The following is a 15,558-nucleotide window of genomic DNA, read 5'->3' on the forward strand; positions in this document are numbered from 1 at the left end:
GGTTTTGCTCTGTGTGTTTGGAGTTACTGTTTCTGCCGTTTCAGGGTGGAAACGTGCTTTAGTTGCAGAGCACGTTACTGTGCATCCCTGTGCTCACTTTGCGGTGAATTATCTGCTTGTCCTAATAAAGCTTTTCTGGGGTAATTTGTGATGCAAGCTATAAAGGGTTGGCAAAGTCCTTTAGGATCCTGTTCAGGATCTTGTCAGTCTCTGGCCAGCCTGGCTGTTCCCTCCTGTTCCTCTCTAGCAAAGCTGCTCCACTTCCCAAGCTGGAGCTCCCCTGACAATTCTTAGACACACTTCAGGAGCTGGCAAGAGCTGAGGAATTGAGAGAGAGCTGGATGTTGCCACCAGCATTCAGATAATGTTTTATCGTATGCGTGTAGGCTGGTTTGTGCCAACTGGCCTTGTGGCCAGAGAACAGCCCGAGGTATCAGTGCAGGGTAACGTAGCTGAATCGCCAGTCTATCCAGCAAGACATGACTTTAATTACTGTAAAGGTCATTAAAACTCAGTACCAGTTCGTTCAGTGAGTCACCTTAAAGTACTTCTTGTTCAGATTTATTGTGGACAGTTATCGACTCCAGTATGGAGAATCATTCAAGCATTAGATTTCCACTAGATGCTGTGGCTCTGCTCTGAAGTAAAAAGTCTAACCTGCAGCAGAGGGTTTACTGTCACACAAAGATGCCAGGGCAGATGAAGGATGACAAAAGAAGCAGAATACCCGAAACTAAATTAAGCTCGCAACATGGAATTTCAGGGTCTGAAATGTATTTCATTTTCTGCCAAGTGGATTGAGGATAAACAAAGATATGTGTACCAAGTCCAATTCTAAATCCATTCTGGAACTAGGAAATTGTCAGTTCTCTCTTTAGAAGCTAGTCAATGTAATTCAAGTTCAGATTTTTCATACTGAATGTTATAGGACTCATTGGCAACTGGGAGAGGTTCCTGATGACTGGAAGAGAGCAAATGTGACTCATTTATTCAGGCAAGAAAGAGGACCCAGGGAACTTCTGGCTGGTCAGCCTCACGATAACCCCTGGGACAGTGATGGAGCAAATAATCCTATAGCCCATTTCCAAACATAACTGGGGGCAATCAGCATGTTTGTGTGAAGGGAAGATCATGTATTACCATCTCGATAGCCTTCTAAAACAAGATGGTGGATGATGGGAGAACAAAGGATGCCGTTTAATCTCAACTTTAGAAAGGCTTTTGACAGTATCTCCTGCATCGTCCTCATAGACAAAATGATGACATACAACCTCGATGAATGGACAGTGAGGTGGGTTGAAAACTGAGCTGCCAGGCTGACTGGGTTGTGATAAGCTTCACAAAGCCTAGCTGGAGGTCAGTCACTAACAGTGTAGCCCAGGCATCAATACTGGGGCCAGTACTGCTTAACAAGAGTCTCATGAAACTCAAGAAAAGGAAAAGCCAAGTTAATACAAGTTTGTATTAACTTGGCACACTTTTGTTCAGTATTTCCCCTACTACTTATACTTTGGTTCATAGTCCACTCTATATTACTGAAGATCATACCAGTTCTCTTTCTCCACTTTCACAGATTATTGTCATTGTTTAGTCATTTCCTGATTATTCTTTTTGTTGATGTTAGGAAATAGACTGCCTTACCTTATTGAATTATTTGGTATCCTGATTTTTATCTTTAGAAAGTGCTTATATGGAACTTGTTTAGCATAACTCAATTAGCAAGAGTGACTAAGTTTGCTTAGGCACAAACTGTGAAGTTTTGAACTTTCTGCCTTGGTAAGCGAAGGAGAGCCCCAGAATCTGTTCAAGCAAGAAGATAAGGGAGCTTTCGATTGTCAAGAGCAGCATCCCTAGAGATAAGTAAAGGAATGGAACGGCGCATTTAAGAGAAGACAAGAAACAGAAGAATGTTTTGGTTATTGCCAAGGGCTTATTTTTCTCCCCAGCTGCAGATGCAAAATAGCAACCTAAAACTGATGTCCAGTCTGGTCAGTAAAAGACAAACCTACCTACAGGGAAAATAAACATCCCACCTGACCAAAATGAAGAGATCCAGTGAAGAACGGGAAGACCCAAGGCTCTAATTATAAAATTGGCCCGAATTTATGTGCAAGGGGTGGGAAGCTTAGATTGTAAGGTTATAACTGCCCAGGGTTTTCTTTGCTTGGTGTCCTTTTTCCAGAGACACCCAATCAAGCTACCGTCTTTAATTTACAAATAAGTTATTTATTTAAGAAGAATTTCTGGAATCCGTGCCCAAGTCTCTGCTTCAGGAAACCAATGGAAAAGAAACTTCCATAATGATTGGTAATCTTCCCCACGAAATATTACCAGAAAACATTTTCTTTTTCTTTTTGTGACAGAGAAATGATAAAACCATCAAGCAATCCTATGGAGTTGCAGACACCTTTTTTTTCTCTTCCCTTTTCCTTTTCTCCTTGTCTGATACTCGCAGGAGGAATAGCAGAAGGAAATTCCATGTGCAGTAGCATCGCTCCATTCTCACAGGAGAGGTCTAGAAGGAACAGGTGCAGTTCCTTCAACAGATTCATCATCCTTTTTATTAGGTGGTTTCAGATTTTCATTTTGATCCTGATTTTAGTGTTTTCTGATCTGGACAACTGGGGCATCATTTTTCACAACTCAAACATTTGCTGTCCATACCTAAGGCAGTCACTTCAAGTTCCCTTTACAGTCATTGGAGAGATACAGGTATTATTAGAGTTTAATCCATGTGATCTGTTGTAGACGTCAGCATTGAAATGGTGTGAATCAGCTCTTATTTCTTTGTGTTGACTAGAAAACATCCAAGCCCCAGCAAATCCCATATCTTACAGCCCCATCTATTCATGGCTAGCGGAATGATGGAAAACATTAAAATACAAAATATTACATGCATAGTATTTATTCAAGGGCTTAAATGACAGACAGTAAAGAGTTAATGACAAATTGAACATCTAAGATCCTGGTGCAATGTTCTACCATCACTTGGCTTCTAGTGAAGTTTGCTCCAGGACTGGAAGGATGATGCTGTCTTCTTTTGTTTCTGGCTCCTCTTTAGAGCAACTCTAGAAGAAATGACTGTCACAGATGGTGTTCTGTGTTTGACTATAGTCAATGCGTAACACATGCACAATATGTATTATACAACAGCACAATATGTCCCTGTTGTGAAGATAACCTCTCAGTTTCAGAAGACACCAAGACAAGACATCACAGTCTAGAGTGACCTTTCAAAGAGTTGGGGATTTTGTCTGTTTGAAGCCTTTGTTGTTTGGGAAGGACAAAACAAGACTTCTTTCAGAATTTTTGTGGATGATCTTGATGCAAATAAATGACTGTGAAAAGGGAATAAAATTAGATATGTATATTGTCAATATAAATGACACGTCATTTCGCTATCTTCAGTTCGAATTAATATTCTTTAGCATGCTCAGTGCTATTTTTTTGCATCAATCAGGTGCTGAATGCACGTTCTTTTCATTTCATGGGTAAGTATGCTTCTTTGTAAAGACCTCTTCAGTATTCAAGATGAATTTGATAAGAGGAGGTTTCTGCGTGGAATCTCCTTTCCACATCCCCAGAGAAACACATTAAAAGGGAATAATATGTATGTGCATATATCCTGATAAGTAAAACATATCTGAGATATTTAATTCATGGTTCCATTTATTTTTGAACTTTTTTTTTTTTTTTAAGATTGCCATACCTTCTATTCAGCAGTCCAAATTCCCTTTAGGTACAGATTGCCAGCTGTTTGCTCTGGCTACTCTGAATTACTGTATGTGAACCTGAAGTAAAGACATTCTCTGGCTTCACTGATTATCACTGTCCATTCTGGCTTTTAAAATCTTCAAGCTCATTGTCTGGCTGTGCTTCTTGCAATCAGATGTAGAAAGTATCTGTTCCTGCAACAGCCAAGGTTTACTAAGGGCTCAGTCAGAAAAGTGGCTTGGAAGAATGTTCTGTCTATAAAATGCAGTGCCTGTTATAGGTGTTTATAAATGCATATGAGCAGCTGGGATAGCTGTTTAAACACATAATACCTATGAAAAGTACATATTTGATTTTTAAAACTTTTTCTTCAATTTAGAAGCATCATTTTCCTTTGCTTTTCCCCACCTAAACGCTCATGCAGCCTCCCTTGTACTGACCATAGTGATCATACATGTCTGTGGGGTGATTCATAACCTCTTTCATCAACTGAAGGTGACACTGTAGCCCCAACCGTATTTCCAAAAAGACAGCTCACCCCCCTGCTCAAATCAAATTTCTGTGACCATAAGGAGACCTGATTGAAATTATTGGGAAAAGAACTTTACGGCTTTTCCATCAGTAGCACAATCTTGGATTAGCTTAAGTCAAACCTGAACATACCCTGGGTGTCAAATCTTTTGTATTATCAGAAGAAGAAGATGTATCCTTGAAGAAGAAGATGTATCCTTGTATTCTTGAAGAAGTTTCCATTTTATAAAGGATTCTATCTGTGCCGATGCTGTGTTTTCAGTTTACTGAATTAGTCAGTAGGTAGCGATGACCTCCCTTGATCTGTGGAAGAGTTCAGGCCAGGTTCATGCATTAGTGCCCCATGTGAGTCAGGAGGATACGGTGTCACTGAGCTCCGGTACCTGACCAAGCAGAAGCTCGAGTTCCGCATCCAGAACTGCAGCCCAGTGCTGGTTCCAGCTCCACTGCAAGATTTCAAAGCAGGTGAATCCCACTTGTTACTTTTTAGGATCGCCATTCTCTTTTGAATTAGGTTGTTATAAAAGTTAACTGTGTTTTCGCCAGACCTAAGCATCATATATAAATACTTGAATGAAAGTATTCTATGTCAGTGGATTGTTTTCAGTTATATGTCCTTTAGTTTTGATTTAATTTCCCGGCCGAGAAGCCAATCCAAAGATGAAGAAGAAATAACCTATTTTCCTTTTCTGATCTGGTGAAATTAAAAACGTGGGAGAAGATGAGATCTATTCTTTTTAATAACTTAAAAACCCCTGAGTTTAGGTTTTCGAAGCCTTTAATGATGCAGTGGACAAACAAGTACTAGGAGTTTGATAATTAATCAGTTTAGGCTCTTAATAATCTACAAAGCAACCGTTATATCTTTCAGGAGTCAAACACCTTTGAAAATCTAACTTGTGGTGATTCAAAAATTATTACTCATTTTACATGTAGTTAAAGTGACTATAGTTACTACTGTCTTTACTAGGAAATAATTTGATTTTAAATGTGACATCTTTTTGTGCTTTCTTCCTTGGGTACTAAGCCCAAATTAGTGTTTTTTCTTTTAGTTAATAAAAAGCAGATGGTAACTTTTGTTTTGCAATTTCCATTCCAATGTAGCATGAAAGAAACCCTGAGTAACGTTACCCTCTGAAGGGGAAGAAGGTCATTTGCCTTTCTCCAACATAGCCAGGGAGCTGTGCTAGACCTCGTAGCTCTCAGAAAACCAAGGGGTTTTTTTAGGTTAGCAGGAAGGGCTGGATTATGAAGGGTATAACAGACCCAGTTAAAAAGACTGCACAGATATTTAACTTGGTCTTTGTGAGGACAGTGGTGCTTCTATAGAGAAGCCACGAGTCAGAGATGCTGGAGCTATATTATCTCGTGCCTGTGTCTAGTTGGAAGAGTTGCTGTTGCAAAACCTTTACCCCAGCAAGGGAGCGCCCTTGCACAAGTCCTCTTCAGTTAAAAAGTGCTAGGGGGGTCGGGGGGGGGCGGGAAACAGCCAAAAACCCTCTCTCTCTGAAATTGCGATCTCTCCTGCCACAGGTTACTTCAAAAGCTGAAACTTATAGATGTCACCTTATAGATAATGTTTTAATTTTAAAAAAAGTTTTGCTTCCCTTAATTAAACAAGTGCTCTTGTGTAAGACCAGTGAGTTTTTTTGGTTTTTTTACTGAAGTGTTACGTCCTATCTAGTGGCATCTGAGCACGTCGTTGTGCAAGTAAGGGTATTACACAGTAAACCCCATATGCTGTGTGTCACCAGCACTTGCCCAGGAGGGTTGTATGGAAGGGGATTTCCAAACTGCATAAAACAAGACACTTTCACTTCAACAACTGGTTGGAATTGAGATGGTTTACTGGCACCAGTTCTTTGAAGAATGAAGAAAATAGTTTTGAGTAATAACAGGAGAGTGCTAAGGCAGAGTCTGGAACTGAAGGGTCGTCTGCACATACAAGGAGAAACATGAAGGAAAAACAACCATGAAAAACACAAATTTCACTGTAAACTCATATGGCCTGATTTTTTCTGACACTACCTCACTGCAGTCATTTCTATAAAGTTGCTGTAAAACAGCCAGTGTTTTGAGTCGTGAAGATTTTTGCCGGTAGCTATTTATGTTTACTTTGGGTATACAGAAATCTTTTCAAAAGGATGAAGGGCATGGTGATTGACAGCCTAGCTATAAAAGGTATCAAGTGAGCTAAGAAATGTATATTCATGGGCATGTCCTGTTTATAAACTGCAGTCAGGGAAAGAAAAACATTTTTTTTGGTCTACCACTTGACATGACTTCTTAGGTAAACCTGATTTTTCAAGCATGATTTCTTCCCACCTTGAAACAAAAAAGAAGCTTTAGAAGTTGTTATCCAACTAAGTCATTAGGTCCCTGGTCAAAGTGGAGGTAGTGATGGTCTGTGCCACCTGAACCTGAACTTTGGATCTTTCTGTTAGCACTTCTGAGTACAATGAGAAAAAACTCCTTATCCCATAATGAGCCGGGACTGCAGCTATGCCAAGTGCTTTGCTCACATTGAGGGCCCGAGTATTCTTGTGAAGGATGTACAGGCTTGTTTGAGATGATGTGTGGCCCTACATGCCAGGGAAGCGGGGAAAATCAATGCAGTGACAGATGCAATTTGATAGTTCATCATTTGAAAGAGTAGTAAAAACCATTGTTTAGTTATCTAAGGTCACCTAATCCTCACAGTGCACATTTTCCCTGTTTCAGCCGGGTGATTCTTACGTGGGTGTTGCAAGAGGTAGCATTTTTTGGAATAATTGAGAGTGAACACTGTACACACAAGACCCACCTGAGGGAACTGTGAAGGTATTTACATTACATGGGGATGCGTGTGCCAGCTTGAACCTGGTGCTGGCTGGTCTGAAGGCGATACCTGATAGGAAGGTGTAAGAGGCAGCAAATGTAGTACAGTCTGATCCCATGTCTGTTTCGTCTTGATCTGTAGTAGATGGAGGTTGGTTGAAATGCTTCCAATGTGTTTATTCTCATATTATAAGTGAAGAATCAACTTGTAAGGTTGTTTATAGTGGAGCAAAGGGACATAAGCTGAAAGATACCTTTCGACAGGGTAATGAAAACATTGAGGTGTGAGTATCCAAATAGGTCAGCCAGAAAGGAAGAAGTGTTAATAATTAAAGACAAGACTAGAGAATGGAAAGGAAAGTTTAAAAAAAGAACAAGTCAGCAAGTACCTTATCACAAGAGCATCTTATTTAAAGTCAGGGAAAACAGTCAGAACTGCTGTGGCAGAATTAAGGGAAAGAAAATATATCTGTAAATATATTTGAGATTCAGGAAAAGATTTGCGTTAAAAATCACACTGCAAGAAGTGCATGCGTTGAGATAAGAATTGTCTATATTTGAGAGCAAATTTGGGCTACTGCACTGAAAATTCCTCCTTTTAATTAGATAATCAACGAAAACATCACACCCGTTTAGCATGTTGCAGGGAGGTATCTTGTGGAAAATGAGTCGATTGAACGTCATTCTACAAGGGAGACAAACCCAGGAAACCTAAAGCGTGTGATGTGGCCTGTGTTTGGGTCAGGGATGCCTTGTTTTTGGCGTGAGCTCACCGCTCTGAGTGGGTACCACCCCGTCCTTGTCTGCCTCCCTCTGCTTCCCGTCACACCTCGGGCACCTCTCTGCAGTCAGAAGCTTTTCCATTTGCAGGGCAGGTTCCCAGTGGCTGGTTCCTGCACACTGGGCCGGGAGGGGAGTGGGGTTTGCCCAGGCTCCATGGCCCCGGGAGGAGAGGGGGAAATCTGTGCCTGAACCTCCGGGCATGCCTGCGAATGGCAAACATGAGAATGAGGAGAAGAAAGGCTGAGAAGTCTTGTGATCTCAGCTACAGTGGCACGCAGTAATTGTTAGCCATCCCTAGAGACCCTGTAGAAACAAGCAGGTTGCTTTGAGCAACCTGATCTAGTGAAAGGTGTCCCTGCCCATAGCAGCGGTGTGGACTAGATGATCTTCAAAGGTCCCTTCCAACCCAAAACATCCTATGATTCTATGAATATCTAGTGATGGGCATGCTCCAACCCTTCACCTTCCTGGCTTCCACTTCATACAATCATAGAATATTTGGGGTTGGAAGGGACTTTCAAAGCTCATCTAGTCCAACCCCCCTGCAATGAGCAGGGACATCTTCAACTAGACCAGGTTGCTCAGAGCCACTTCTCTGCCCTCCCGCAGAGTTTACTGTGAGGAGGGCAGGAGAGATACAACTACATCGCAGAACGTAAGTAGAGCAGCCCTGATTATGTCCTAATTATGGCTCTGAATTTTTGAGTATTTGGGGGTTCAGTGTGTACATTTCGTAATGTAATTTCATAACCTGAGGGAAAGAGGGACAGCCACAACCCCTGCTTTCCCTCTGTCCTGGGCTGTCTGTTACGTGCTACCAATCTCTTTGGCATAGTTTTCCTCATGCAAGTTATACTTTGAGTGGGTGAGGTTCACTTGCTAAATCTTGTCTCTGAAACCAGCACCCAAAATTAGAGGTACCATCAGTGGCTGTTTGGAAGTTTCCTGCTATGAGGAAGTTCTGATGTGTCGTGCTGGGACGTTTGGCGGGTATACTACGTAATCTTGTCTCTAAAACATAGATAAGGGTTTGTAACAAAACTGAAAAGGAAATAAGTTTATAGGATTCCAGTAATGGAAAACAGCTTGTTCAGGGATGGTGCCTGGAAACTAAGGTGAAGAGCAGAAGCTCCAGTTACTCTTCGTGGCTGCTGGTGCCTGTAGGCCGTGCTTGCAGGCCGCGGCCTGCCTTCTGACTTGCACAGCAGTATCTCGTCTCGGTGGTACCTGAGCCCATGCCCCAGTGAAAGCAGTGCAGGTTTCAAATTGGCTGATAGGACAGGACACTTCTAGCAGAGCACTTCAAGCTCTGGATAAATCAGATTTGTTCCTGGCTGGTTGATGCCTCCAGAGACTGTTCAGCGAGGGAGAAACTCAGAGGTGAACAGGAGAGTTGTAAGAGGATGTGTCAGTTGACAGCTCCAAAGCAAAGTCAAGGGAAGGATAATAGTGTTATGCATCTTGAAAGCATAATTCCAATGTTAACTAATTAATCTTCTGCAAAACACCTAGTGGGTAGTTATTGCTTGTTGTTTATAGATAAGTCACAAACCCCCTACAATCTATTTAATCACTCTTATGAATTCACTGAACAAGCTTAGGGTGGGAGCTGGGTGATATGTGAATCTATCATGTATCTATTAAAATATTTTAATTTTATTCTATTAAATTACATTAAATGGACTTCTATTAAAATATTTTATACAATCGTACCCAAACTGTCTGATATCCTTTCTCCAAAAATACAGACATATGCTTCATGTCTATGCTCCCATCTTCCATTCTGACACAGTTTACAATGTAAACATGTATTCCCTGTGCATTATTTACAGTTCTACTGCTTCTGCTTGTTTTGCTTTTCATCACTAGGTGGCAATATCTTAACAGTCAGTTCGAAACACAAGGCAAAACAAAATGGTGCAGCAAAACTAGTGGGACATAAACTAAGAACGATTTTTGTTGCTTCATTTAGAGCTTATCACATTAAATTAGGTTTGCTTAGAGAAATCTTATTTTGTGCAGTGCTTTCTGTCACTCTGTACCTTTAATTTGGACCCCAGCAAGATGTTTATTTTGCCTTGTTAAATCATAGGACATTACAGCTAACACAGAGTTCAGTTGATTTAGATAAAGATTTTGATTTTCTTTTTAACCGAGGACATTAGTAAAGCATGTGTACAAGCTGCTTTGTTAATGTTTGGCTTGAATTGTTTTGTGTTACACAAGCTGTAATAAGAAAAGCAAAAGAACCTTGTAAATATTTTAATATAAGTAAAGAAGTGTATAAACTCAAAAAACCTCAAGTTGAAGAAAACAAACTCACTACACATAAATACTGTGGGCTTTTTCTGCTTAAATGTCAAAATATTATTTCTTTTTTATTGCTGGGTTACATGTGGACTTGTTGCTTCACATGTAATACAATGACACGTCATTTTTTCCATTGTTTCTTTTTTTTTCCTCCTGAAACCAAAGAGAGTAAATTACACACCTAACAGAGGTGTCTAGGAGAAAGCCTCCAACTGCTTCAGAAGGCTGTGGATCTAATGTAAGTCTTATGTCATACCTGCCAGTCTCTGTGAATAGCTCACATACCTTAACATATCTATAATCAAAACAGACACTGACATTTAGGTACCTGAATTCCATTCGACTATGACCAGTATTGATCTGAAAGTTAGCACAGTCTTTTAAGAGTAGAGCATAAAGATGTTCCAAGTGGTTTTATTAAATACGAGAATGTGAATTCGTGAATGCAATGCATTATATCCCAGGATGTGATAATATAATTAATCCTTTTTATTTTCATCTGTTAGGTATGTTCTGCACTGGAATCAAATTGATCTGGCAATGATCCTTTGTAGGGTTGCTCTATTTTGCCCCAAAAGACTAGATCATATCAAAACCACAGAGAACCCAATAAGCAATCAAAAAAACAGAGAACCCAATAAGCAGCCCTTGCTTACTCCATGGGAAAAACTCCAGGCAGCCAAACATATATACAAACTGTACCAGTGTAAATCCAGGCTGATTCCATGGCAATCAGAAATATGGGTGTAATTCAGCATACAGCACTATCTGGCTAAAAGGAGATTTTACCCAAATTAAGGAGGAAAAGCTATATGACTTGGTGAATCCATAGAAAATCAAAAGCCGTGTTAAACCTTCTAGCAGTTCAATAAAGCTGCTTTTGGCTTTGGGATCTGTGTCCATGTCACTGCCTGGAAGCTGCAGAGAGGTGGGCAGGAGCAGAATGATTGACACCTAGCAAAGGTAGATGCAAGGTATTAAGCACAAGCTGCGCAAATAAAACGTTGTGTTTTGCTTAAGTTTTTTGCTAGATTAGGGCCGAAGTGCTCCTGTCTTGCAGGCTGCCACTGTAGGAGAGACTGGGTCATAAAGGCTTATTGCTGCAAACCAAGGAGAGGCTCTGTACTGTTAGCAGATATTTGTGCACTTACAAATACAATCACTATGGTTTATTGATGGAGTTTGAATAAGAGGCCTTAGAGATCAAAAATATAACCACCTGCTACATAAGAGACTCGTTCTGTTAGGAACAACTATAGAACACACTGTTTCACTTACTGGTTTCTGCAACTAGAAGACAATCAGTGTGTCAACACTAGGATAGAAATTACGTGTACAAAATCTGAATATATAGATTACACTCGCTTTATTACTGGTGTCATCCCTTAGAGACCTTCGTCTACTCTTTGCATTTAGCCTTAGATTCCGAAGAGTTCAGATTGCAAAATTTAAAATAGGTCCTTTCATACCAAGCTAAAATGAGCCTTGGAAGATTGTGCAAGGACTGTGCTATATTCATATCTCCAGGTGCTTTTTTAACGATTCCTGCAAGCATTGCTCAGAACGTAGAGGACTAAACTGCCTCAATGACTGCCAGAAATAGTAGTTGCCAAAAATGTAAACAAAATGGGTACTGATGCTACTAAATATTAAAAATCTAAATAAAGTACCTGATTTACGAAAGTAGTTACCCTGAGTATCATGTGTAGACAGTGAAGAGAAATAGGCTCCTTTGGAAAATAATTGTGCTCTAAACTGGAACTCTGGGGAACCCTTGAGTCATGCTGAAGGCACTCACCTCCCAGCACAGGCATCCAGCCTGGATGCCTCAAGATAGAGACTGTGAATACCTCCAGCGGCATGTGGTTTTGTTATTCTTTTTCAGAGTGAAGATCTTCAAAGTCTATTTTTCGGATGTTTTGCAATGAAAATAGCCGTTCATGCAGAGTATTGCTCATGAGGGCGTTTCTGACCATGCTGATGAACAGCTTCTCCCAACCTGTTTTTTCCAAAGCTAGGGCATGGAAACTCCACAGATGTTGTTCAGCCAGAGAGGGTATAAGCCAGGTACCCAAGGCTGCTGCATATGTGTTGCCTCCGGTCTCAGAAAGCAGACGAGAGAGCAGAAGGTGCACTGCATGTCATGAATGTAGAGTTTGAGTTACATACAGACATTTATAATCAAAACAATGCTTCTGTTATAATGGTAATCAGCAGGTGCTTCATCATGGTAGACCTATGAAAAGCTTTACATTATGGATCTGTGATTTCTGATGGTGAAAAAGACATTACATTGTTATTAACTTATCATCAACTCCTATATAGTAATATCATAAAAAGAAGCCCACTGTATTTGATAGTACGTAAGACTCTAATATCCATCATCAGGAAGTGTACTTACACTGACAGATTTTGTATGCTTACGCCTGTCTCTCTTTCACAACCTGGAGTACATCATTGAATTCTAAATATCATAAAGTCAACAAGAACTACAGTGGAAGCTGTGTAACTTCAGAACTTCTTAGTCTTGTCAGCCTCCCTAAAATAAATTCAGAGCATTAGATTGTAATGTTGGTGCTTCAGCCATTTCAGTGTGTTACACCTGTTTTAGGAGTGTTTCCAGTATGTCAGCAAAACTATATTATCTGGAATATGTATGTCCTATTTGAGCAGATTTATACTAGCAAATATTTAAATGAGGTTTAGCATTTAACAGGTTTTTAAATATTTTGTTATAATACAGTGATAGGAATTTGTAACATTTTAATTGGTTATACTTTTAATTTTAAGAAAGCTGTTAGAGCAAAAGTTAAATTTGGAGGCATTTATCTTCTGGGTCGTACTTTATAAAGCAGAACTGATAATGGGGGAGTGTCAAACCTGAGGTAAATTTTAACAATAGTGTTGAATTCTGTGCTACAAATGCCTATATTAAAGTAGTGGGGAAGTTTTTCCTCTTGTAGCTCATTACACTTCTCCATGGACTGAAAGCAGTTCCTTGGGCTGTACATCTCTTTAGTACAATTGTGATATCAGGAAGCATAATGTAAATGTTGTACTCTGTCTGAACGCTTTCATATGGCGCCAAAAGTACACAGTCCGAGAGTGGTGGCATTTTTCTTTAATATGCTTTGTTTTAAGACATCCATGAAGTTGTTCAGTATTTTAGTGCAACAGCATATCGTCAGTGGAAATGCACAAAAGGGAAACGTGTTCTTCAGAAAGAATAAGGAAAGGTGAAAGCAGTGAGATTCTGCATTGTATATTAACATTGTGATGTAGTGTTGAAGACTCCTGCACATGAAATGGAATTACTTTGTCTCCAGATGACTCTGAAGAAAGTAAGTTAAAAAGGTGCTAGGGGGTTTGCCACTCCTAGACAGAAGGCTGAATGTAGCTGGAGCCTTTTTGACTTTAGTCCACAGGGAAGTGAGAATAGCATTGGGTGATACTTAAATACCCTAGACACAAACTCTGCTAACAGTAGTCAAATCCAGACATCCTTGGATGCGATAGCCCATTTATTTCTTTGCCAAACGTTCACAAAGCCAAGAAGATACTGTGCTGGTTAAGACTTGATAACTGGTGAAGACTGAGAAGGACGAGTGACAGGAACATTATTGGATCATGTTTGTACAAGCTGATTCAGGATAAGCGTGGCTAGACTTGCTGTTTTGAAACAAAAATCTTATCTTAAACCTTGACAATGAGAAATATAAGGAACTGGTTAGTGAGAGTGAAGAAATCAGATACTCACCTACAGGGGATGCCTGAAATTTCTTTGACTTGAAAGCACCAAAACCTTGAACTTTTCATTCTGGGAGGGAAACGTGAGACCCTCAGGAGCATCCTGGGGGTCACACCTGCCACCCATCTCTCCTGGAGGCAGCAGCAGAAGACGGTGATTGGTAAGAGCGCACTGGGGCACAGCCCGTGTCTGCAGCCTGTCCCTCCCATACCCCCCAGCACTGCGGTGGCAGCGTTAGGGATGTTGGAGGGTTTACTTCCCTGCCTGCTCCTTTTAGCATCCTTTATAGACCTACATTTGTGTTTATTATCAGCGTTTTGAAGCTGCTAATGCTGTCTGCCTCCATGACCTCCAGTAGCAATGAATTCCAGAAGCTCACAACTTCCTGAAGAGAGAAACACTATTTGTTTTAAACTGATCTCCCAGTATTTCACTGAATGTTCCACCATTCTCATGGAAAAGGGCTGCAGAGGCACTGGAAGAGGCCCCATTGCACTGAGAGCCAAGACAGTTGTGGCTTGGAGGTCAGAGGGTGTCAGTTTAATGTGAGCACTATCAAGAGCTCAGCTGAGTAAGAATATGTGAAGGAATTAAAAGCAAATGGTTAAATGTCCTTGGTTCTTTACAATTTTGAAACAAGAACATCGGTTTTAATGGGTCCAGTATCCAGTGAGGATGAGAGATAGAGTGAGAATAAGATATGACCACTAAGTGAGTGCCTTGCCTTTATTTTCCATAGGATGTGGCCTTGTAGAGGAACAGATGTAAAAGGAATAATACAAAAAAAATCAATTATGAGGTGAAAAAAAGCTCAAAGATCTTAAAATTCACATTACAAAAACCAGATAACTTTCCATTCATAATACTGGAAGAATGGGCACACAAAGTTGCAGCTCAAATAATAAAATTTTTGTTTAATCTATCAAAAGAGATTCTGCTTTATAAATATAAACCACAGAATTTAGGGGGGGGGAAATTATGGGTATCTACAGAGAGGCTGCTTGACCTCAGCCACACTCAAGGCTTTGAAAAAAAATTTGGCTGGACATTATAGTTAATTGAAAATTGGATAAAATCCAATACAGATTTAGGAAAGCCAAGTATTTGCAAATTAACCTTATATTTTTATTTTCAACAAGAGAATTGTGATAAAATTCATACAGCAGTCATCTTCAGAAAAGCATTTGATGTAGCACCCCAGGGGAAATTATTACTTAAATCCTTAAACATAAGAATTAATGCAGCATTTGTGAGGATGAATAAGGACTTCCAATCCTACCTGGCATTGTCTCTGCTGAAAAATCAATTCATGGGATGGTAGGAAGTCATCAGTCCTGAGTCTTGGGACTTGCCATATTTAGTATTAAATTTAACTTTAATTGTAAAAAGTTGGCATGTGCTGGTTAAAATGGGATGCTATAATGAGGAGGCATTGTCAGTGGAGGGGACAGAAATTGGGGGGGTGGTCTGAGAAAAGAAATTGGATGCCCAGAGTGACAGCAATGCAATGGTATTTATCAGTACAGGGAGGAGAAGCTGGTCAGATCGCTTTGATAGCTGGTAGGGTCAAACCTGAGATACTCTGAACTTTTCTGCTAGTTCATGTTCACCAAAGGATGTAAACTGGTTTTGAGTAAGCGTCATTTAGGAATTGA

General features: G+C 40.2%; 1 protein-coding gene across 6 annotated transcripts in view; it reads left to right on the forward strand.

Annotated features, from left to right (window-relative positions):
• Positions 1-15,558, forward strand: part of FRY (FRY microtubule binding protein) — a 235,033-nt gene that overhangs the window by 54,825 nt on the left and 164,650 nt on the right. The window lies entirely within an intron of this gene.

Source organism: Columba livia, chromosome 1 (assembly GCF_036013475.1).
Source record: "Columba livia isolate bColLiv1 breed racing homer chromosome 1, bColLiv1.pat.W.v2, whole genome shotgun sequence".
Lineage (NCBI taxonomy): Eukaryota > Metazoa > Chordata > Aves > Columbiformes > Columbidae > Columba > Columba livia.